Raw genomic sequence first — 23,355 nt, 5'->3', positions numbered from 1 at the left:
TCGCGCCAACCCGCGTGTTCGGGGCTGGACGGCGTCCCCGCCGGCCGCGTTCGTCAAGCCGGTCGTCTTCGCCTGCCTTCCTCGTCGGGACCACCAGCCGCCGACACAGCAATGGCGACGAGGTGAAGTAGGAACAGTTTCCTTCGTATTCCTTTTTGCCGGTCCGCCTCAATGATTCCATTCTACTGCGACGCTACTTCGGCGTTTCCCGCCATCGCTTCTTTGTTCTCCGTAGCGGCCGCCGCGTCGCGTCTCTTCTGCCTTTTCCCCGTCGAGCGGCTCCGCGTCTATTCGTGAACACTGCGGACTTTCTTTTCGCGTTGGTGTTTCTCGTTCGTTCTCGTTTTCTTCTTTTCTTCGTTTCGTGTAGAGTTTTTCTCTTGTGATGGCGTCTCCCATACCTCCACCGCTTTTTCTTTCCACGCCCGGCGATCCGCCGATCCCTTGGGCTGATTGGAAGCTCATTTTCGAAGCTTACGTGGATGCCATCGGGAATGACGCCCGCAAACCGGAGCGGCGGAAGGCCCTTCTGCTTAACGCATTAGGCTACGCCGGTCTAAAACTCTATCAGACGTTGAGTTCCGCCAACGCGTCGGAGACGCCTGCGTCGTCTGACGTATTCCAAGCCGCACTTGCATTGTTCGATGACCATTTTAAAGACGCGTCCTGTGATTATGTCGCGCGCCTCCGCTTCCAGAGCGTCGTCAGCTCCCCGGTGAGCCCGTGGTAGACTTCATAGCTAGTCTCCGGTCGCTAGCCGCGTCTTGCGGGTTCGGCGCGCTTGAAAATGACATGATCAGGCAGCAGCTCTTTATTGGCGTCGCGTCGCAAAATGTCCGTTGCCGACTCCTCCAGAAAGGATCATCCATCACTCTTTCCGAAGCCCTCTCGATTGCGCGAGAGGATGAACTTGTCCGTGTGCAGTTGGAGCAATTCGCACCGCACTCAGTGCAGCAACTTTCTGCTGCGGGGGGCCATGGCGCCGGTCCTTTGTTTCACGGGACGCGCCAACATGGCGGCCCTTCTTCTTCGTCTCGGCGCGGCGGTCAACATGGCCGCCCGCCAGCACAGTCCTTCCGTGGCGGTCAACATGGCGGCCCCTCCGCTTCGCGGCGTCGAGGAAGCCGTCAAGATGGCGGCCCGAATTCGTCTTTTCAAAGGCAACAGGGAGCGTTTAGCTCATTTCAGCAATTTCCGTCGTCGGTTTCCACTCCACGTTGCTTCCGATGCGGTTCTGTTCAGCATCTAGCGAACTTCCCACAGTGTCCGGCTTGGAACCGCACTTGTTTAGCGTGCGGAAAACTTGGTCATTTTCAGTCCGTATGCAACTCCCGTCCAGTAAATCTTCCTGAACCAGGTTCTTCGTCTGCTCCTTCGAGCACGGCTCAGACCAATACGGTCACTGTTTTAAATGTGGAAGGTCTCCACACTTCTTCCGAACCACGTGTTACAGCTTCAGTGGGCAATGTGCCCTTGTCTTTTCTGGTGGACACAGGCGCTTCAGTCTCGTTAATCAACGCTGACGACTTTCAGCATTCATTTCCGCACATTCAGTTGGCACGCTCATCTACCATCCTGCACTCATATTCAAAGGGAATCATTCGCCACTTCGGCCAATTCACGGCCAACGTCACGTACGCAGGAGTGCAGGCTCCCATAACATTCTTTGTAACACCATGTGGCCGATCTCTTCTTGGCCTTGATGCCATTCGGTTGTTCGGCATCACCATCTGCGGTGATACACTACAATGTTATTCTTCGAAATCCAAAACAACTCTTCCGGTACCAAATGGGGCGATGCCTGCTACACTGTCTTCGGCTCCAGCGCCGTCTGCTTCGTCGATTGTGTCGACCGTTCGTGCTTCGCCGACTTCCGGTCCCACGTCTTCTGCGCCGTCCACTGCGTCACCGCCTACGGCTTCGGAAACATCTTTTTCGTCGATGCCGGATCGACCTGTTGTGTGTGCTTCACCTGGTGCGGTGTACCCCGTGCGTGCGCCTGTGCTTCAGTGTACTTCCGAAATGCATCTGCCAGCCATGCCTGTCGCTGTGCGTGCGCCCGTGCTTCGGTCCAGTTCGCCGATGCGTCCGCCAGCCAGGCCTGCCCCACCGCTACCTCGACATTCAGCCTGTGGAACGCTTCCTTCGCCAGGTGGGGAGGACTTGCCAAGTGCGTGTGACCGGGGTGCTGAGTCACCTCCTTCTACACATCGAAGGCGCCGCACTAAGCGGAAACGTCGGAAGCCTCGACGTTATGAGGACTATGTTCAATAGTCATAACAAGTTCTTTTCTTATGCCGTGGACTTACTCTGTGCGCATTATCGAGGCATTGTTTCTCTGTGCAGTGTTGTGCAGTGTTCTGTGCAGTATTTCGTAAATAACTGAACTGAATTGTCTTACGCATTTCAAATGTGTATGTTGTGAATTTCCGTGTCAAAACTTTTCTTTCGAGGAGGGGATGGTTGTTGTGTTTTGGTTTCGGTTTTGAAAATGCCTTGTAAGATGCCAGGGGGCGCCGCTCTGGTGTCGTTATTCTACCGGCGCACTTGTAAATAAAAGGAGTGTGTGAGCAGTACTCGTTGTGAGCGGGCGTGCTTCTTTTCTTCGGCGCTTCGCGCCAACCCGCGTGTTCGGGGCTGGACGGCGTCCCCGCCGGCCGCGTTCGTCAAGCCGGTCGTCTTCGCCTGCCTTCCTCGTCGGGACCACCAGCCGCCGACACAGCAAAGAGCAAGCTTCATTGATAAATAAGTGGGCCCACTAGCGTGTCGCTGTGAAAGCGTGAAACGTTAAACTCCGAGGACGGGTTTTTCGAACTTCATAACACATTCTGAACTGTTCCATTGCACTATATGACAGGTTTTGTGAAAGAGCAGTTTTCGTCTAATTTTTACGCATGCAGAATTTCTAACAGACGCCTTGTGACGTAACTGCAAGTGCACGAGCAGTTCTGCCGGAAATATTAATGCTTCTGCAATTACTTTTTCAGGAAATCGATGAATGAGAGCGTTGCGCCTCCTGAGAAACGTCTTCAACATCTTGCTGCTATGAACACGCTCTCAGCAGCTGTCGATGATGCTGTTGGACTTCCTGACGTCGGCTGGACAGCATCCATTCGGATAAAACATTGCACTTTTCATTGTCTCTTCTATAATGCAGAGAAGCCATCCTATCTTCTGCATTCAACAAAGTTGTTCAATGTATGTGTACACACGATGCTGCAGAATTGACACGAGTCGTTGAATAAACTTGGTTGTTTCTTTAGACGTTTTCGTTTTTTTTTTTGTCATTAAACAGACATTTTCACTGAACGATATAACCAACCGTGTTCTGTACAGTGAAAAGCGAGCAAACTTGGCACGTCGACGGGAGCATACATGAGACCATTTATATATACATACATTCATCAAGCGCCCAAATTCGCTCGAAACACGCGCGCAGAAAAACCAATCCAACGCATTTTACAATTTCATGAACGTGATCACCGAATGGTTGCTTGCGAAACACTGAAGGCTGAAGTCTAATATAAGGAATCTTGCTACTTTGACTAACATGGCAGAACGCGCAGCTTCCAGACGGTGCCTGTACATATATAGCCCCGGTAATATTCACTCTGCTGCGTGCTGGCATGTGGTATAGTGGTTAGCGTACGCGACTGCTGATTCAATGGTCACGAGTTCGAATCCTGTGTGTTTGTTGTGAATTTTCTGTAGTTTACTTCTGAATTTATTTCTGTATGTTAATTGTGTATGTCGTCAAAGGCGTGTATCAACCTCCAAATTCTCGGTAATTCAACCAGAAACTGTAATAAATTGATTTTTTTTTATCCAGAAGGAGCAACTGTTAGTCCCATCAGGGGTAACAGTTCGTCCCTACGCAGCTACCATGCAATAAATCAGTTACTCCCTAAAGGGGTAACTTTTACACCCCGACATTTCGTCCCTCAAAACAACTGAGGACTAACAGTTCGTCCCCTGGCAGTTACTCCCTAAAGGACGAATCGTTCATCCTTTAGGGAGTAATGGTTGTGGCAGTGCAGTTACCCCCCAAAAGGACGAACCACAGACCCTTTTTCGTCCTTTGCGGCTTAGAGTGTATGCTTAACTCCTACACACTCCAAAGTCTGGCCACTATGGCGCCTCAGTCTCGCTACGTGAATCGAACGTTCTTACGGTTCGTGTTGCCCGTCGCCTCGATTCGATGCGAAGATCGACGCCCTGCCCAGTCGTCGCAGCTGCTGTCGACGTCTTGGGGTCGTCGTCGTCGATCCGCCGCGTAGCTAGTCTTCCTCGTCGCCGATCCTCCGGCCCTTCGTCGAGAACATCCGTCTCGTCCAGTTAGGCCTAACTCCTGGCCTCCCCTTGGTGCCACCGGGTCGAACTGTCGACGTGGCTATCCGGTGATTGTCGGTGGGTCGCCGTCGTCTTGCCGAGCTGTGGTAGTGCTGTAGGTGCCACGAGAACTGCGTGCTGAGGCTGCCGCAAGCCCAGGACGCCTCGCTCGGTAGACCCCGAGGTCGACGGCCACCCTCCCGGGGCATGCACAACGCTGCCTCCAGAACTCAGCCCTGCTGCTCTCGTCGCGGACGCGACGCTGGCCTGTACCACCTTGCTCCTCGACGACTCCACCGAACAATGACAATTTGATCCTCTGGGGTTCCGCACCTCAGTTCGGGTCGCGTGGCACGCGCCTTCCTCCGGCCAATGGCTTGCGTCGACGTGGCGGGGGTGCACACCATCGGGTATTTTTCCATTCCCCGCACACCATCGACGCCTTGCGCTGTCAGGCGCGCGCCCCGTGCCCCTTTACTCATGACATTGGGCCCCCTTTTGAAGAGTTTTTTCGTAAAAAACTGCTTTCATCCTCCTCCTTGGGGTTACGGCCCTCTGCTCTTCTGATGGTGTCCCGTAGCTTGTGATGCGTGCTTTTTCCTTGCTTGGCTTAGGCTCACCTTCCCTTCACCACATCGTCGCACGCTTTCACTCACAATTTGTCTGCACTTCACAACACCACTATCCTTGGTTCTACCCACCACCTGTTCATTGTCCAAAACACTATAATCCATATCAAGGTACCACACTTCACAATGACACAACCAATAGCTTCATTGGCGACTTTTCACAAATTGCTTCACCTCTCTATATATCCCTGGCCAAAATGCCTCTCTCATCACTTCTCTTCGCAGGTTCTTTGCATCTCTGAACCCACTCGCGTAGCAATATTCTAAGATTGCCTGCCTATAACATGTTGGCACCATCAATTGTGTGACGAGTGTTCCGCTTTTCCAGAACCTCCGGAAAATCAAATCATTGATCGATTCGTAAAACACTCCGTCTCTAAACCCTTCTCTTGTACGTTTACGGCCAACCCTATCTCTCGCGTGCCTCAGGGTTCTGTCACACCTTTGTTCTTTCGAGAACTCCTCTGAGGTTACCCCTACCTGCTCCAAAATTCTCGATCTACTCTCGCGTTGTCCTTCGCCACCCACATTTTTCTCTCTAGCTTCTGAGCTTTCGGGGCTTTTGTTTGCCTTCTCTTTTCTCCTGTACTGCTTTCTTGGCCTGACATAGCCCCCTTGCTGCGCTGGGTCGTCCACCCTTCGTACCCCTGGCCTATTTCCTAAGATAACGTCATAAATTGGATCCTCCATACACTTTGCTATAATTTCTCCTACGAAATAAGGAGTATCTAACCTTATTTTCGCCTCGGGTAACACCTTCTTGGATCCATCTACAAAGACCACTGTGCCTATCCTCCCTGTGAAATCCTTTTTATTCACCAGACTTCTCCTCACTAACACAGTATCCGCTCCTGAGTCCCTCAGCACCGTTACCCGTTTGCCATTTACTTTACCCTCCACAACTGGCATATTAACACCTTCCGACCTATCTATCACTGCACCAACTACCTCTTCCTTCCCTTCTGACCTCACTGCACACGCAGTATGCTCTACCGGTCTATTCCTACACTCGTTCGCTTTGTGCCCTCTTTTCTGACACAATTGGCAGGTAACGTGGGATTCTTGTTGACTAGTGCTAGTGCGGCAGTTCATAGCTATATGCCCTAGTCGATTGCACAAGAAACACCGCTGCTGTGCCCTTTGTTTACCCCTTGGGGCCTCACTGTTGCTCTCTTCTTCCTTGTAATCGTCTCTGTCGCCTTTTTCTAAGTTCCTTAGACCCTGAGCCTCTACGAACTGGTCCGCTTGCTTTGCCATCTCCTCTACTGTGCTTAGCTTCCTCTCTTTCAAAAATACCGCTAAGTTTTTGCTGCACCTGTTGAGGAATTGCTCAGCAACCATTCTGTCGCGGACCCCTTCATAGGTCTTTTCTGTCTCAGACAGCTCTATCCAGCGATCAAAATAGTTAGCTAGCCGACACGCAAACTGCTTGCCAGTTTCTGAATCTTCGGGCTTACACGTTCGGAACTTCTCCCGAAACCCTTCAGCCGTCAACCTGAACCTCTCTAATAAAGTCTTTTTAACTATATCGTAATCTAGAGATTCTTCTGCTGGCATGCGGCCAAACACACTTAAGGCCTCTCCCACGAGACACAAACTCAGAGCGTTTGCCCACTCGCCCTTCTCCCAGCCTTGCCCAATAGCGATCCTTTCGAATCGATGCAAATATGCATCAAGATCATCCCTTCGCTCATCGAAGGGCGCCATCAGTTTACGCGGGCAAATTTGTCTCGGCCTGGGAATAGGCGAGTTGGCCGACGCTGACGTGGGAGTACTCGCGTTACTAGGGTCGCTGCGCGGACAAGCGTTCACCTCGGCTAGCTTCAGCTTAAGCTCGAGGATCTCCTTCTCGCGCTCATGCTCTTTCTGCGCGCGCTGCTCCTCACGCTCATGCTGCTCACGCGCACGCTCCTTCTCGCGCTCGTACTCTCTTTCGTGCTCTTTCTGAGCGTTCTCGAAAAATCTCATCGTCTCCTCCTTGTCCATTCCGCAGTCTCTGGCCACGGCCGCCAATTTCTCCCAATCCATCCTTGCAACCCCCGACGGTACGTGACTGGGCCAAACGCTGGAAAAATCCTGGCACAGGCTCGCCACTTATTATGTCACGTATCTCGGAAGCGCTTGCAATGTGTGATGGAGTTGGGAGAGAGAGCGAGGCCGGAGACCGTGGCGTCACGGCAAACAAACTTTATATCACCCAACACTGCAAACAAGAAGTTAACACTAAAAAATTTACATCAAAAAGTAACGTTAGAAAACGTGACGCTCTAGCGCGCAATCTCTAACACATCGCAAAGCCTACAAGCTATGCTTAACTCCTACACACTCCAAAGTCTGGCCACTATGGCGCCTCAGTCTCGCTACGTGAATCGAACGTTCTTACGGTTCGTGTTGCCCGTCGCCTCGATTCGATGCGAAGATCGACGCCCTGCCCAGTCGTCGCAGCTGCTGTCGACGTCTTGGGGTCGTCGTCGTCGATCCGCCGCGTAGCTAGTCTTCCTCGTCGCCGATCCTCCGGCCCTTCGTCGAGAACATCCGTCTCGTCCAGTTAGGCCTAACTCCTGGCCTCCCCTTGGTGCCACCGGGTCGAACTGTCGACGTGGCTATCCGGTGATTGTCGGTGGGTCGCCGTCGTCTTGCCGAGCTGTGGTAGTGCTGCAGGTGCCACGAGAACTGCGTGCTGAGGCTGCCGCAAGCCCAGGACGCCTCGCTCGGTAGACCCCGAGGTCGACGGCCACCCTCCCGGGGCATGCACAACGCTGCCTCCAGAACTCAGCCCTGCTGCTCTCGTCGCGGACGCGACGCTGGCCTGTACCACCTTGCTCCTCGACGACTCCACCGAACAATGACAATTTGATCCTCTGGGGTTCCGCACCTCAGTTCGGGTCGCGTGGCACGCGCCTTCCTCCGGCCAATGGCTTGCGTCGACGTGGCGGGGGTGCACACCATCGGGTATTTTTCCATTCCCCGCACACCATCGACGCCTTGCGCTGTCCGGCGCGCGCCCCGTGCCCCTTTACTCATGACATTGAATGAAGTTGAGAATGAGAAACTGTCTTCATTTCGTATAGTGAAGGCTTGAAGCAATGCACGCATCTCGCGCGAACGTTTCATACTGACGTTCAGCGATCCCCGTAGATAGAAACAATACGTGACCACAGCTGGCTCCGAAACATCTAGGCGATATTATATACTTGTATGTATATATATATATATATATATATATATATATATATATATATATATATATATATATATATATATATATATATATATATATTATCGCATGTTGCATTTTTTGAGGCTAGGTACATTAGGGACCTCTGCATTTGAACAATTTTCTGAAGTGATTGAGACATTACAATTCTATTTGTCAATTTCTTACCGTATTTTAATTCGTTCAGGTATCCATTTAACTTATACAGGATGAATGGGGGTATTTGTAACTTTATTTCATGATATCTGGATATTTGTAAAGCATTTTTTATATTAAGTCTTTTATGCAAAAACTTGTGGAATAAGGTTAGTTTACCTGGTATTGCTTTTCTTTCAAATGTTTGCGCACGGTGAGCTTTGTTGTACGCTACCTCAGAAGGAAAAGACAACAGCATTGCACCAACAGCATTGCTGTATGGCCGTCTCTACTCTTTTTTTTTTTCGTTGCGTCTTCCCGGTGCGCTCAGTCCAGAATAAAGTGCTAGTAGAGGCTAATGAATTGTATCAAGCATGTATCAATGTGTCAAGCATCAAGCAGTGCTGCTTGATAATTGTGGGCGCATGCGTCCTCCACAACATTTGCAACGAAGAAAGAGACTTCTTTGAAGAACTACGGGAACTCCCAGACCCGGAGGAGGTTGGCAACGACGACGATAGTGGCGTTGTTGTTGACCGCAGTCAGGGCTGGGCAAAGATACTTTAAAATTGTATCGCGATACGATACAAGATACTCAGGCAAGAAGTATTGGAGATACAGATACAAGATACTGCCGCAATAATTGTATCCGATACGATACTCGGCAAACTGTGGTGTCGCGTCTTACCAGTTTCGGTTTCGATTGTGTGACGCGGAGCGCCACACAACGGGTATTTTATGTACGAAATCGTATCACCAAATCTCTTTGTAAATAAACGACAGTCCCATTCCCGTTCTCCGACTGTCTTGACGCAACTGCGCGTGCTCCGGCGCTGAGCCGCCTTCCTAGCCCGCCCGACGGTACCTTCGGCGGCGACACTACAAAGTGGCGACGAGGTGAAAACAATGTAAGCCTCTACATTCTTCTCCGGCATTTCCGCCAATTTCAACGTGGCCAGCCACCTTTTCAGCCGCATTACGGGGCATCACCCCACTTAACATTCTGCACGAAATGAGGTAGGCCTACTGCGGCCACACCCTACTGCGGCCACACCCTGTGCACGTACTGCCAATGCTTGCTGGCACCGGTGATTCGCCAACGCATCCTGGCGACTGCGACTCAACAGTGAACCACGTTTCCAGCATGAGTGCCGCTATTCCTCCTCCGCCGTTTTTACAAACTCCGGGCACTCCTCCCGTGCCTTGGGCTAAATGGCGCCGTGTCTTTCAGGCGTACGTCGACGTTGCCGCCGGAGACACCGCCCGGCCCGCTCTGAAGAAGAGCCTCCTGCTGAATGCACTGGGAGTTGAAGGCCTGGATGTTTACTGGACGCTACAAGCTGCCCAGGAACAGGCGGGGAGCGGAGATGGCACTCGGGACGAAGGCACGCAAGATGAGTACATCGCAGCGCTCACGCTGCTCGAGAATCACTTCAAGGCGCCGAGCAATGAAATACTAGAGCGTCACTACTTCAAACTACGCAAACAGTTACCAGGGGAATCCGTTACTGATTATGTTTCGGCACTACAGACGATGGCCAGCAGATGCAATTTCGGGACTTCCGTCAATGCCATGGTCCGCGATCAGCTCTCCAGCGGAATAACCGCACAACAAGTCCGCAGACGACTTCTGCAGCTGGGACCTACCCTTACTATACATCAAGCAATACAGATTGCCAAAGAAGAGGAGCGTACCGAACTCGAAATGCAGGAGTTCGTGAACGCACAAGTTGACAGGGTCGGATTTCAAGCGGGTACGCAAGATGGCCGCCAAAGCACTTCACATTCCTTTCCACCAAAACAAAAGAATCATGGCCGCCGGCCTCCCCGACAGAACTCGGGAGGGAGCCAACATGGCCGCTCGCAACATGACACCCGTCCTCATTCTTCATCGGACTCTTCGGGACAGCAGAATGAACCGCACCGATCTGAATCGAATTTCTGCTATAGATGCGGATCGTCTCAACATTACGCCAATTTTGCAAACTGTCCTGCCCGCAACCGCACTTGTTCTGCCTGCGGAAAACGAGGTCACTTCAGAGCCGTCTGCCGCTCATCAAATGTCCGAACTTCGCAACAAAACGTAGCTCAAGTGCAAGATACTGCAGTAACAAATACAGTTACTATTCTCAACGTTGATGAACGCTCCAGCCGTCCTTCGCCACTGAAGATTTCTGTTCAAGTTGGCCAAGTCAACATTCCTTTCCTCGTTGACACCGGTGCGACAGTCTCATTGCTGAACTTACAAGATTTCAAGCAGTACTTTCCGGGGACCAGACTCCTTGACTCCTACATTGTCCTTCAGGACTATTCCAAGAAATGCATTCCCCATGTCGGATACTTCTCTACAAACGTCCGGTACAACGATACCACTGCTACTGTCACATTTTACGTGACAAAAGAAGGTTCTTCACTTCTCGGTTTGGACGCCATTCGAAGCCTCCACATAAACATCGACGGTGCTACATTGTCCTGCTCACAAGTTTCAAGTACAGCAACTCCAAGAATTCCTGCTAATGCTCCGTCCGAATTTCATCACCTCTTCACCCAGGAACTTGGCCTGGTGAAAGGCTACATGCACGAAGTGAAACGCCGCCCAGGTGTGCAACCTGTAGCTGCCAAGCTTCGCAGATTGCCATTCCTGCTTCGACAACAAGTCTCCGATGAACTTTCCCGTCTTGAAAATGCAGGCGTCATCGAACGTGTTTCAGCATCAGATTGGGTCTCTCCACTGGTCGTGGTGAAGAAAAAGAACGGTTCCTTAAGACTTTGTGTGGACTTGCGTGAACCAAACAAAGCTATCGTGATTGATGGGTTTCCCTTGCCCCACATCGAAGAACTTCTCCAGCAACTTACAGGTGCTGTTTACTTTTCAAAGCTAGATCTTGCATCAGCATATCATCAGGTTAACTTGTCAGAATCAAGTAGGGACTTAACCACTTTTGTAACGCATGATGGTTTGTTCAGATTCCGTAGAGTCTGCTTCGGGCTTGCATCTGCCCCTGCTGTTTTTCAGAAAATGATGTCAGACATCTTGAAAGGTTGTTCTGGAGTACTATGCTACCTAGATGACATTTTGGTCTGGGGCCGAACGCATGCTGAACATGATGCTAATTTACAAGCAGTACTAAGCCGCATAAGCAACACAGGAATGAAACTAAACGACAAATGTGTCTTTGCTGTCCAGGAAATCCAATTTTTAGGACACACTGTCAGTGCCAGAGGATTGTCTCCTCTTGAGTCCAAAGTGCATGCTATCGTTAATGCACCTGCTCCTACAGATTGTAAATCCTTGCATTCATTTCTTGGTCTCGCTGGCTACTACTCAAAGTTCATTCCTCATTATGCTGACGTTGTTGAACCACTGCGCTCCATGTTGCGCAAAGGCCAAACATTTAATTGGTCGCATGAAGCCAATTCGGCATTCAACAGTATCAAAGCAGTACTGGCTGAAAACCCAGTCATTCAACTCTTTGACGAGAAGCTTCCGATAGTCATAACGACTGATGCTTCCAACATAGGTTTGGGTGCTGTGTTTCAACAACGCAAAGGTGACCAGTTAATTACAATTGCTTTTGCTTCGAGAACCTTGTCACCTGCTGAACGCAGATATTCTACTGGTGAGCGTGAAGCCTTAGCATGCCTCTTTGCTTGCGAGAAATGGCATGTATACCTCTGGGGTAGACATTTTACATTACGCACTGATCATCAAGCACTTACTACATTACTTTCTGCTGGATCAGAGGGCCGACGCCCATTACGCATTTCACGCTGGTGCGCCAGACTTTTGTACTACAACTTCACTGTACAGTACTGCAAAGGTTCAAATAATGTTGTAGCAGATGCACTTTCCCGTCTGCCTTTGCAACTTCCAGTCTCTCCAGACTTGGAAGAAGAGATAATCTCACTTGTCACTCCATGCATCAGTAAAGCTGATCTACAGGCAGCAACAGCTGAGGATACTACTTTGCAACAAGTAATTCTGTACATTGCTAACGGATGGCCAGAAAAGAAATCTCTTCGGCCAGAACTACTGCCCTACTTTGCAATCCGAAATGAGCTGTCTTATGTAGACAACTTAGTTTTCCGCGCAGACAGAGTAAGCATTCCTGCTTCACTCTGCAATAAACTCGTACAGTTGGCTCATGAAAGTCACCCTGGAATTGTCAGGACTAAGCAGCGACTTAGAGAAAGATACTGGTGGCCTGGCTTAGATAGCCAAGTTGAACGTGCAGTTCGCGACTGTGTCGTATGCCAAACAGCAGATAAATCTGCTAAACCAGTTTTTGCACCCTTACAGCCTGTCCCATGGCCAGACAAACCTTGGGAAAAGCTAGGCATGGACATTGTCGGTCCACTCGAACGTGCTCCTTTCGACTGCAGATTTGCAATCACATTAGTTGACTACCACTCTAAGTGGCCTGAGGTTTGCTTTACCCATGCAGTCACTTCTGACGCAGTAATTACATTTCTGTCAGCACTTTTCAGTAGGGAAGGTTTTCCAGAAGCAATCGTCACGGACAACGGTCCACAATTTAAATCTCAAATATTTGAGAAGTTCCTCTCCGACAGAGGCATACAGCATCTTTGCTCTTCGAACTACTATCCACAATCTAACGGTCAAGTTGAACGCTTCAACCGCGTTTTGAAAGAGCAAATTCAGCTCGCTCAACTTGAATGCCGCCCACTGAAACAAGCTGTAACAGAGTACTTAGGCACATATCGCTTTACGCCTCAAGCTACTACAGGCTTGTCGCCTGCACAACTTCTGCATAACCGCCAACCGCGTTCTGGAATTGACATTGCAGGGTTACACCCGAACTCTTCCGCTCCTTCGCCAAGTTTGGATCCTGTGAGAACACGAGTGTTCCACAAACAACAGGCAACTAAGCAACGCATTGATTCTAAGCGTGGAGCAAAACCTCCTAAGCTACAGGTGGGCCTCAGAGTTAAAGTTCGTCTGCCAGGGAAGCAGAATAAATACAGAGGTCCTTATACAATCCTTAGTCAAACTGGATTCAATTCCTTCCGCCTTAGTGATGGCAACGTCTGGAATGCATCAAAGCTGGTAGTTGTTCATGCTGAGCAGAATGCAACGCCACAGCAGAATTCATGTCCTCCACCTAACACATCTTCCATGCAACAACATAATTCCTCCCCACCTCCATGTTCTTCTGCAGTTCCACAGTTAGTGCGACTTCCACTAACCACCTTGCAGGCACCTTCACAACAATCGGCTGATGTGCCCAGCCCCAATGCAACGCTTCTCGAAGGGGGGATAGATACGTCGACTAACATGCCGCCTACGGAAAATCTTGAAACTTTGCCGCATTCGCTCTCCGATGAGCGTGTAGGTGAGCCCCAAGGCTCAAATTCCTCTACTGACCGATCCCTTCGTCCCAAACGGCACCGAAGAAAGCCGACTCGATACAAGGACTACGTTCCTTGATATATATATTCTTCATAATACTCATGTTTCACATACTACTATACTGCTTATATACTACTTCATATACTATTTTCATATATTACTGCATAATCCTGTTTTTGGGGAACATATAATGGTGACTGACACTAAGTTCCTAATTACTACTTATACTAGTTCATAAATGGGCTCATGCAATAAAAATAAAAATTCATTACATCAAGTCTACGTCAACTCTGGTCACATAAATATTGTCCTAATAAAGAATACATTCCTACATGTGATAACTATTGTATAATGATGTTACTTATTTTTGCACATTTTCTTACAAGATGTTCAAGGATTGTGTGCCAACGTGTTACTTCATACAAACTTTTCAGTGCCTTACCACTGTATAATGTCATATACAGAGTACAACTCCTTTCCTTTTTAGGGGGAGATGATGTGGTGTCGCGTCTTACCAGTTTCGGTTTCGATTGTGTGACGCGGAGCGCCACACAACGGGTATTTTATGTACGAAATCGTATCACCAAATCTCTTTGTAAATAAACGACAGTCCCATTCCCGTTCTCCGACTGTCTTGACGCAACTGCGCGTGCTCCGGCGCTGAGCCGCCTTCCTAGCCCGCCGGACGGTACCTCCGGCGGCGACACTACAGATACATCCTCAAATTTGTTGTTATAGATCCATTTAATGTAGCAGCAAACGCCTATGCACGAAAATGTCTGCTTGAAAATTTCTTAACTGTGACCTATTTTGTTTCATTTGAAGGAAATGTCTGTTAGTATCTCAAAAGTTTTGCCCTTCTTGCTCAAAGTACATTAGTTTCCTTCTCCAAAACAACGTATTGGGGTTTGTTTTAGCTTCTCCACAGTACAACTCTTTACACACTTCGCTGACAGCAGTTCTTGCTTGTCATTTTCGCAATTGAGGGAGTCGCTGCTCAGCTTGCCGACCAGCTAGCGGGGTGCCATATAATCACAATAACTTCAATAACAAGGCTTCGTACGACAGCGCAAATGCCGGTGTGGACTCTTAACTTTCCTTAAAAGACAGTTTGCGCAATAACGTATATCCGGACAGGTGTAGAGCAGTTTTTTTTTTCTTGGGGGGGGGGGGGGGGGGTGGGGGGGCATTGTGTATTCTAGGGGTTTCAGACCTTTTGCTAGCGGCCCGGCCCGCACAGATGATCGTCTTCGTCCCATTTGTTTTTATTTTCTTAATAAGTATGTTCGTGAGCTACACAGACATGACTGGTCTGAAGCATTCCTTCCGTGAGCAACATGTGATCATCATGTGCTGAAATATAACCGTGCAACAAAAACTCTATATTTCAGAATCCGCGTCCAGATTTCACTCGTGTACATTGGTGTCGATGTTTCTCGCATCCTGACTGCAATTCCCCTTCAGAAATGGCCTATATATGAGATATGGGAAAGGCGTCCTGTCAAATGGCAACTTCATTTTGTTCAAACTCTCTCCGACCCCCGCTCCCACCATCTTCACTGTCCCAGACCTTGTAACTAAATTTCGCGACTGCGGCTCGCTGGCTATAAGCTGAGTTTGAGACCCCTGGCGTATACGTAGATGACTTAAACTGCAATGAATTTTCATATTCTACTTGTCTGCTGACGTAAACGATTCTGTATTGATATACTCACTAACGTGCAATTTTTTATCAATTTTTCTTCAACGAGAGAACATGTGCAACACAGAAATGTCTCAGACGTATTGTATAGTTGCACAAAGCGTCGCAGGACACCGCCGCTATTCGCGCTATTGTCGCTTATAGCTCCCATTACGTGGCGATTAGTAATACAAAAAATATTTAAGAAGGCCTAAAACAGGAAAACTTATATAAGTAAATAGAGAGGTGGTTCTGTATCAAACGTTCACATTGAATGAGTACAGAAGCACAATACAGACGGCGCCCTTAATAGCTATGAGCATGAAGTATCGTCAGCTTACCTGTTGAGACAATAGAAACTTCAGTGCCTATGAAAAATTGCCTTAAACGGCTCGTTGGGACGCTCGTGAGTAAAACGGAGCATTCAGTAAAACAACGCTTCTTAAATCCCCTTTCTGACATTTTTAACATGGCTCCTAATCATTTCCATTATTATAATGCAAACTCAATTTCGCTGTTTTCCTAAGTGGTAAGCAGAATGTTTTCTACTGTATACTCAAGGCACAACCACATAATTATATATTGGTTTTTAAAATCGACTTGGCAACGTGTAAGTGTGTAAGCAGTAGTAGAAATAAAGCAGGCAGAATAATAAAGCAGAGATCTTATTTTGGGAGCGCGTTATAAAAGACATACTGCAGTGACCAGACCGGAGAAACAGTACAGAGACCTAGGTAATCTATGGGATGCAAAATGACAGCTAAGACAGCACTTGTGCTAATAATCAAAGTTTGATTTAATAAATTCTTTGAATATATGTAACAGGAAGGAAAAAATACGGTATGCCAAGATAGTTTCTCTTAGGGAAACGCTTGCTCTATTAGATATAGCATTACCAGTAGTGCTAAAGTTGTTAGAATCTTATTTGCATATAAGTTTATTCATTGCATGTAAGTCAAACTTACATCCACGAGATTCTTCAAATCGCTGATATGTAAAATCCACGACACGCAAAGCAACCCCATTCTTGCACGCATCACATTTCGTTACGAAGCAAGACGCAAGGGAGTCTTCAATAACGACACTGTAGCAATATCAGACTTTGCGCGATAGACGCCGCACGCATTGGAGTACGCGGTGCAGGACAGTGACTAACAGCAAGTGTCGTGGCATTGGCGCAACTAAAAAGAAAAAAATCGAGAAAACAAAAGGTACGTGGGCTCGGCGTACACGTCCGCGCGCTTGGCTTCCTCATATTGTGCCCTCACTGGGGGACTCTGGCGGAAAAATAATATTGCGTCACTGCCCTTATATTTATTCAAATGGCCTAGTGGCACCAGTGAGAAGCGGCTTGGCCAGCGACTATTGTTTCTCACGGTTGTGTTGCTATAGAAGTATCTTGTATCTTAAGATACACGATACATTATCGAATGTATCGGAAATACAGATACAGATACTCGTTTTTCGAGACGTATCGCGATACAGATACAAGATACCCTTAGAGTATCTAAGATAGTATCTAAGATACATGTATCTTCGATACTGCCCAGCACTGCAGTGTAGAAGGCTACAGCGAATGCCTGCGAAAGGCGATTGCTCAAAAGCAATGCTAGAGCAAAGAACTGCTTTGCCTTGTACTAGTTGTTCCACTAAGGAATATTCATGCATATACCTATCGGAAAACCCAGTGGCACTGTCCCAGTGCCATACCTGATTATTGGACCAGTGTGGCGCTGGGTACTGGTACGCTGGGACGCTGCACGAGGCACGCTGGACGCTGCCGCACTGCACACTGGGCCACCCGTTACGGACCGAAATCGGGCTTTTAAATTGTTTTTAAAAACTGTTGTCATAACCACATCTTAATTAGGGCTGATACGCGAGCACTGCGACAAAAAAAAACAACCCGAAAAGAACAAAACACACATGTGATCGGGAGTCGAACCCACCACCTCGACGTAGCATGCATTCGGAATCTGACACGTTACCGCTGCACCACACCTGGAAGACGAGAAGCAGTCGCTTTTTTCTTCATGTCATAACTATACTTCCGGTAGCTAGTGTTTTCATTTTTCTCGTTTATAAATGTAGATTTCAGTCTCTTCGTGCTCCCGAGAACCTAACGGAAGGTAGTTCACTTGTTTTTTTTTTTATGTGTTGCCTAGGATCAGAACGTCTTTCTGGCACGTTTTGTCGCAACAAATATTAGCGTAACCGCAGATGTGTTGCGGCAATCGCACTGACTCGCTAAGCAGTTAGTCATACCTATGTAAAAAACAATGTGCATCTGACCTGCACACTGAACACTTTAGTTTTCATCACCCGTTTGTTCATCCTAGCCGAAGCGATCGTTAGGCTTAAAGCTGTACTCCGTGCGCCACGATCGCCGTGAAGAAAGTGGATATTCAATTACGAGGAATATAATAACCGCTCAAATGTAGTTTCGATCATACCTGACTCAAGCGAGGCCATATTAGCACCTTCGACTACATGAATCAGAAGCTAAAAACGCCCTTCTAGTACACTGTAATTGAGCGTTACGGGAGAGTATTTCGGCCGCGCGTTAAAAAAGTCACGTGGTACACAGAGCTGCTCCGCGCGCGGCGGTCGCGGTTGCCTAGACGACGAAGACGCGGCCGCGGCGGCACTCCGACCGTCGTTGGGTTCTGCGGCAGTGCCATGTTTCCTTTGGTATTACAAAGTATTCAGTGGGCATTGCGATGAAGCAGTGACTGCATGAGCTGCACGTCACAGCGCACAAATGCAACATTCAAGGGTAAAATTTAGCACAGCTTCACTGACTTGGCGTCGCGAAGACTGATGAAACTGCGGAGCTGGTGCCTTTTCCTTGGCTTTGGGGTGCGTTTTTTACTAAGTACTATTTTAGCTGTCGATACAGCGATGATAATATGACGCCGCTAAACGGTCCGTGAGCTCCTGCTTTGGCCACTCGCAAGTCAGGATCGGATTCCCTTCGTTGCTGGGCGGCCGACGTCTCTCTTCCCGACGAGTTTTGTCGTGCAGTTGCGGCGACACGCCTCTCTCACTCGAAACTCGGGGTCGGCCCGTCATCGTTGGGCCCATATGCTCTAGCCTTGTTCGTACTCGCCATACTCGTCGCCGAACGTCGTAATGCTCTGCGCCGACAGTGCACGCTTTTGTACTGCTTTGTTCACTCAGAATTTATACTTGCAGCAACAACGAAATGAAACAATGTTAGTGCTGTTAAATCAAGGTGTGCGGCCTAGAGGTAGGGGGCACTCTTGTAAGCTCAGTGCGAGCAGTCCGGCCGCATTAGAATTAACACCACAATTAAAGCACGATATGCAACACGTACGAACTGACGGTCGGATGTCGACAAGCATGCACGCTAGCAATAAACAAAGATAATCATGTGCGTCTATCCTGGCCTCTCCTAACTCCATCGTGCAGTAGTCAGGGAACACCAAGCCCAGCTTTTTACTCTGCCGAAATAACATAACACTACCGCAGAAGGGGAGCGCATACTATCGATACGATGGCCGGAGCCACCGCGTCTACGCGTCTCCGTCTCGCCGGTCTCGCTCGCCTGGCAACGGCCAGACCCCCGCCAGAGGGCCGCACCGGCCGCACTTTTTTAACGCGCGGCCGAAATACTCTCCCGAGCGTTACATTGGCTGGCTCACTGTTGCCGGTGGCGTGCGGCTCTCAGCGGTACGCGAGCCCATATGGAAGGACTGGACTGGCTGTTAGAGTAGGTTGACGTTATTATCAGACAAATAATAATGTCATATTGCGTTGCGAATGAGAAGTTCTTTCGATGCAGTTATCTGAACTACATTTACGACACTCGATCACACAATTCAGAGAAAACGCGCGCGGGTGCGCTTGACAGATGATTGCTTTAGCGTATACGTACGTCCGTCGCTTAACTAAAACTAAAGCTAGATATGTGTAGGACACAGAATAGAATAATATTTTCAAGATATTCGATAAGTTTTTCTTTCGATTTCTCGCGACCCAATACCAAACCTTCCACCCAGAGCGCCCAGTTTTTTCCAATGCGCTGCCAGTGTACCCAATGCGCGGGCAGACACTGTACAGCGTGGCCAGTGCCTCCCAGTGCGCTGTAAGACACTTGGCCACACTCTACAGTATTCCCAGCGTCTTTCAGCGCACTGGGTGGCACCGGCCACCAGTGTCGTACCAACTCATTCGCGAGTATTCGCGAGTGGGGGGGCCAGACCTCCCTCACTCCGTCGATATATATATATATATATATATATATATATATATATATACACAGCGCCGCGCACTGCGCGGCGCTGCCTGACGCTCCCACGTTTAATACACACATATACCCCATAAAGTGGACGGGGGGATGGCCGCCGCGGTAGCTGAGTTGGTAGAGCATCGGACGCGTTATTCGAAGGTCGCAGGTTCGGTCCCTGCCCGCGGCAAGCTATCTTTTCGTCCACTTCTCTTTCTTCACATTTACGTTACATTTACTACTAATAACGTCCCCTATACTTTCCTGGGCATTATTGTCTGTTAGTTCTCACTAATATTGTGTATAAGAAAGAAAAACGAGCCCTTAAAATTTCCGCTTTTGTCAACCACAAGTATTTTTTTAATTAAGAATTCATGATATTAGACGAGTTGCACATTGTTTAAAAGCATTGTATTTGGATTGGCAACATTTCTTGGAGGGCTCTCCGGCATCTACAAGGGAATACACCAATGCAAACGGACACTGCAACCATAAATTTTCTTCTTTAAAAAGGTGGGCGATTGTAACGTTAATAAGCTACCTCACATTGTTTCCTTTTTCATTGGCCACTAGGTGTTTAGGATCGGTCGAAGTTTTCTGAGTCACGTACACAGTACCTGCTTGTTACGAGCTAGTTGCATCAAATGGCGCGAAAATGATCAATCTCCTAATGACCGTTTATGCGCGACTACATAAAAAGATAAGATAATAAACTTTTTTCTTTTCCACACGGCATATTGCTGGCCATTAGTACTTCGGCATTCTTCACATCTTTTTGGTGTGCCGTAAAATTGTCTGCTTGTTGCGCGACGTCACAAATCAGTGAAATCTCATGGCGTAGAAATGACGTGTGCAAAGTAAACAGCGCATTCATATGCTGAACATTAACTAAACATTTTATGTAATAGCCGGACAGTGTTTCCTTCTGAACGCAATTCAAGAAGCCTACCCACCATTCGTATTGCCAGCGGGCACTTATAGCAGCTGGCGAGATAAGTTCAGATGCCTATGATAAATGTTTGCAGTTGTAGTAAAACGATGTTGAGCTGTTTGTGCGCGTACACAACCCTTTGAACTCATCCTTGCTGAAAAAGAGCGAGAGAAAAATAAGGGGCGTTTAGCATGCTTGTTTGTCGTCCGTGTTTTATTTTGCGCTGTTAAAGTCAATTCAAGATGAATCAAGACCGATTAGCCCGGCTGTTAATTCAGTCTCCTTAGTCCAGAAAACCGTGGACCTTGACCATCTCTCTGGTCCGGTAGAGCAAGTTGCGGGGCAAGCTTGAAAGCTGGGCTTTCCAATGCGTTCGAGTTCACTGCCATATTCGTCGCCTTGTTTCAAGCCGTCGCGATCCCTCCAAGCTGCCATACGCGCATGATAAGCAAGGCTAATCAGTTTGATCGGAGACTAAAGCTGAAACCCTTTTTTATCGCTTCCAGTTCGGCCAAACTAAAACACTCAACATTTCTGCACACTCCTCGAGTCACAGCGGCTTGAGCATAGAGCAGCGGTGATGCTATTCTTTTTCGCTGAAAGAAAATGTATTTCCTGAAACAGGAAGAGGTTTCATCGCTCCATGAAACGTTTACTGGTTTCCGCCCGTATTTGCGTCGCCGACGATCTGAATTCCAGGCCAGACAGAGCAGAATAAAAGCATGGCAGACTCATATAACATTCTAGATCCCGTTCTCAGCGGTAGCCTGATCTGCAGTGTTGGAGCACAAGGAGCGAAACTGTCGCATAAGCGGCGTGCACCGCAGAGAGCCTACAGTGCGTGGTCGTGCGACGCGGATGGACAACCCAGCAGAAGCGTAGGACGAATTTCATATGATTACGTGACTGCTGTGTTGAAGGAAAAACTTCGCCTCAATAGCTGCTTTGCCAGCGTGCAGCCGACAGTGACCACTGTCGAAAGTGGGGGGGGGGGGGGGGCTCCGCTCCCTACCTTTTCTCAGTGGGGGAGGGGGGGGGGGGGGGGCTGGCGCCCCCCGCGGTAGGTACGGCCTATGCTGGCCACGCTGTACAGTTTGTCCCAGTGTCTCCCAGCGCGCTGTAGTACACTGGGACACACTGTACAGCGTTTCCAGCGCCACCCAGTGCGCTGAAAGGCACTGGGAGGCACTGGCTACGCTGTTTTTTCCGATAGGGATATGATTCATGTTGGGTTTTCATGCTGCAAATGTCTCGTGTTTGTGAAAGATGGGAACTGTAGGTCCCCATCTTCATCGTTCTATTGCCGTGCACAGTATCATTAAAACACACACAGTTACATTTATTTGACAAGACTTTCAGGGCATTTTTATTCAGAAGCACGGGAGGCTGCTTTCCACAGCAGTCACAAATCGCCCCAATAGACCATTTTTTTTTTTCGAAGCGGTCTGCCCTCTCTTTCTTGGCCTGCTGAAATTCATTTAGCAATGCTTGCAGTGATGTGCCGTCCCTTTTCCTTTTTCTAACTGATGCTTCCCTATTCCCTTCATTCGAAAGTGTAGCTGTTGCGGGGCTTGGGACGGACTCGTCATGTGACAGAGGTGCGGCTGGCTCTGTGCAGCTGTTCTCGTCGATGTCAGGACACTTGCTGAAAAATAAAGTACAGTATTAAGGGGGATAACTTAACTTCAGCGAAATTAAAGTAACTGCACCTGCTGTCCTTTTCTATTATGGCTCCAGGCCTCATTAGTACATAATTCTGACGTGGTGTTCTTTCTCAAGTACATCACTTAGCTAAAAAAAAAAAAAGGTGTAAGGTCTGGCGTGTCGAGAGGGGGGGGGGGGGATAGTTGTGTCTTACCCCCAGAAGGCGGCTTCCAAGAAGCCAGCCTCGGAGTCGAGGGTCGAAGCGCAGCGACGCTCGATTCGAATGAAGCGCGGGGACAAAGAACACTTCCCAGCTGCCCATAACCGTTCGAAGGAAAAGACGCGCCCTATTGACCATCGGTTTAACGACCAACGCAGCGGCCCGCAGCCCGCGGGGGTCCGGGAAGCGGTGCGAAGGAAGCCAAGACAGTGACACCAATAAATCTCGCATAGTGTCCGTGAACGCCTGTCAACGGAGACGAGATGTCGCCGAGGACGGTGCACGTGGCACCAATAAATCTCGCATAATGTCCGCTAAACGCCTGTCAACGGATACGAGATGTCGCCGAGGAGGGATGGCATGGCTCCGCTAGTTAACCGGCCGCACAATGTATGAAGACGATCAGGGTAGCTGAACGACGCCACCATCGTGTATGTTTTTTTTTTTTTTTTAGTGCACTTCTGAGAATGTCGTTTGCCGGACGTGTTCCACGTCTCTCTCTCAGGCAGGTGGCTCAAAAGGCTTCAGAGAGAGAGAGAGAGAGAGGGGGGGAGGCCTCCGGCAGACCAATTTACGGTTGGCCCAATAAGCGGGCTGAGTTGTTTTGATTTGCCGTGGGGAGAACTGGGAGGAGCAATCAGGGGGTTAAAACCTGGCTCCCGGCTCCTCACGGGGGTTCTTGTCGCAGGAGCGGTGCTATGCACTTGTCGGCTCTGCCGAATGATGATGCGCAAGTTCCGATGTATATAGCTGCCACTTAACCTTGTATATGCCCTGCATATAAATATCGTGTTGTTTTGCTGTAAGAAAAGGAGTCGTCTCCATTCTTGAGAGATAGCAACAACCACGACGAGGCAAGGCAGCTAGGACAACCTTCCACTCCCTTCTGCAACTGACAGCGGCTACGCAGCTGAGAGAGCTCTGCTCTGGAGTCAAGAGGGAGTGGGGA

Source organism: Rhipicephalus sanguineus, chromosome 1 (assembly GCF_013339695.2).
Source record: "Rhipicephalus sanguineus isolate Rsan-2018 chromosome 1, BIME_Rsan_1.4, whole genome shotgun sequence".
NCBI lineage: Eukaryota > Metazoa > Arthropoda > Arachnida > Ixodida > Ixodidae > Rhipicephalus > Rhipicephalus sanguineus.
This window is presented reverse-complemented; position numbering follows the sequence as displayed.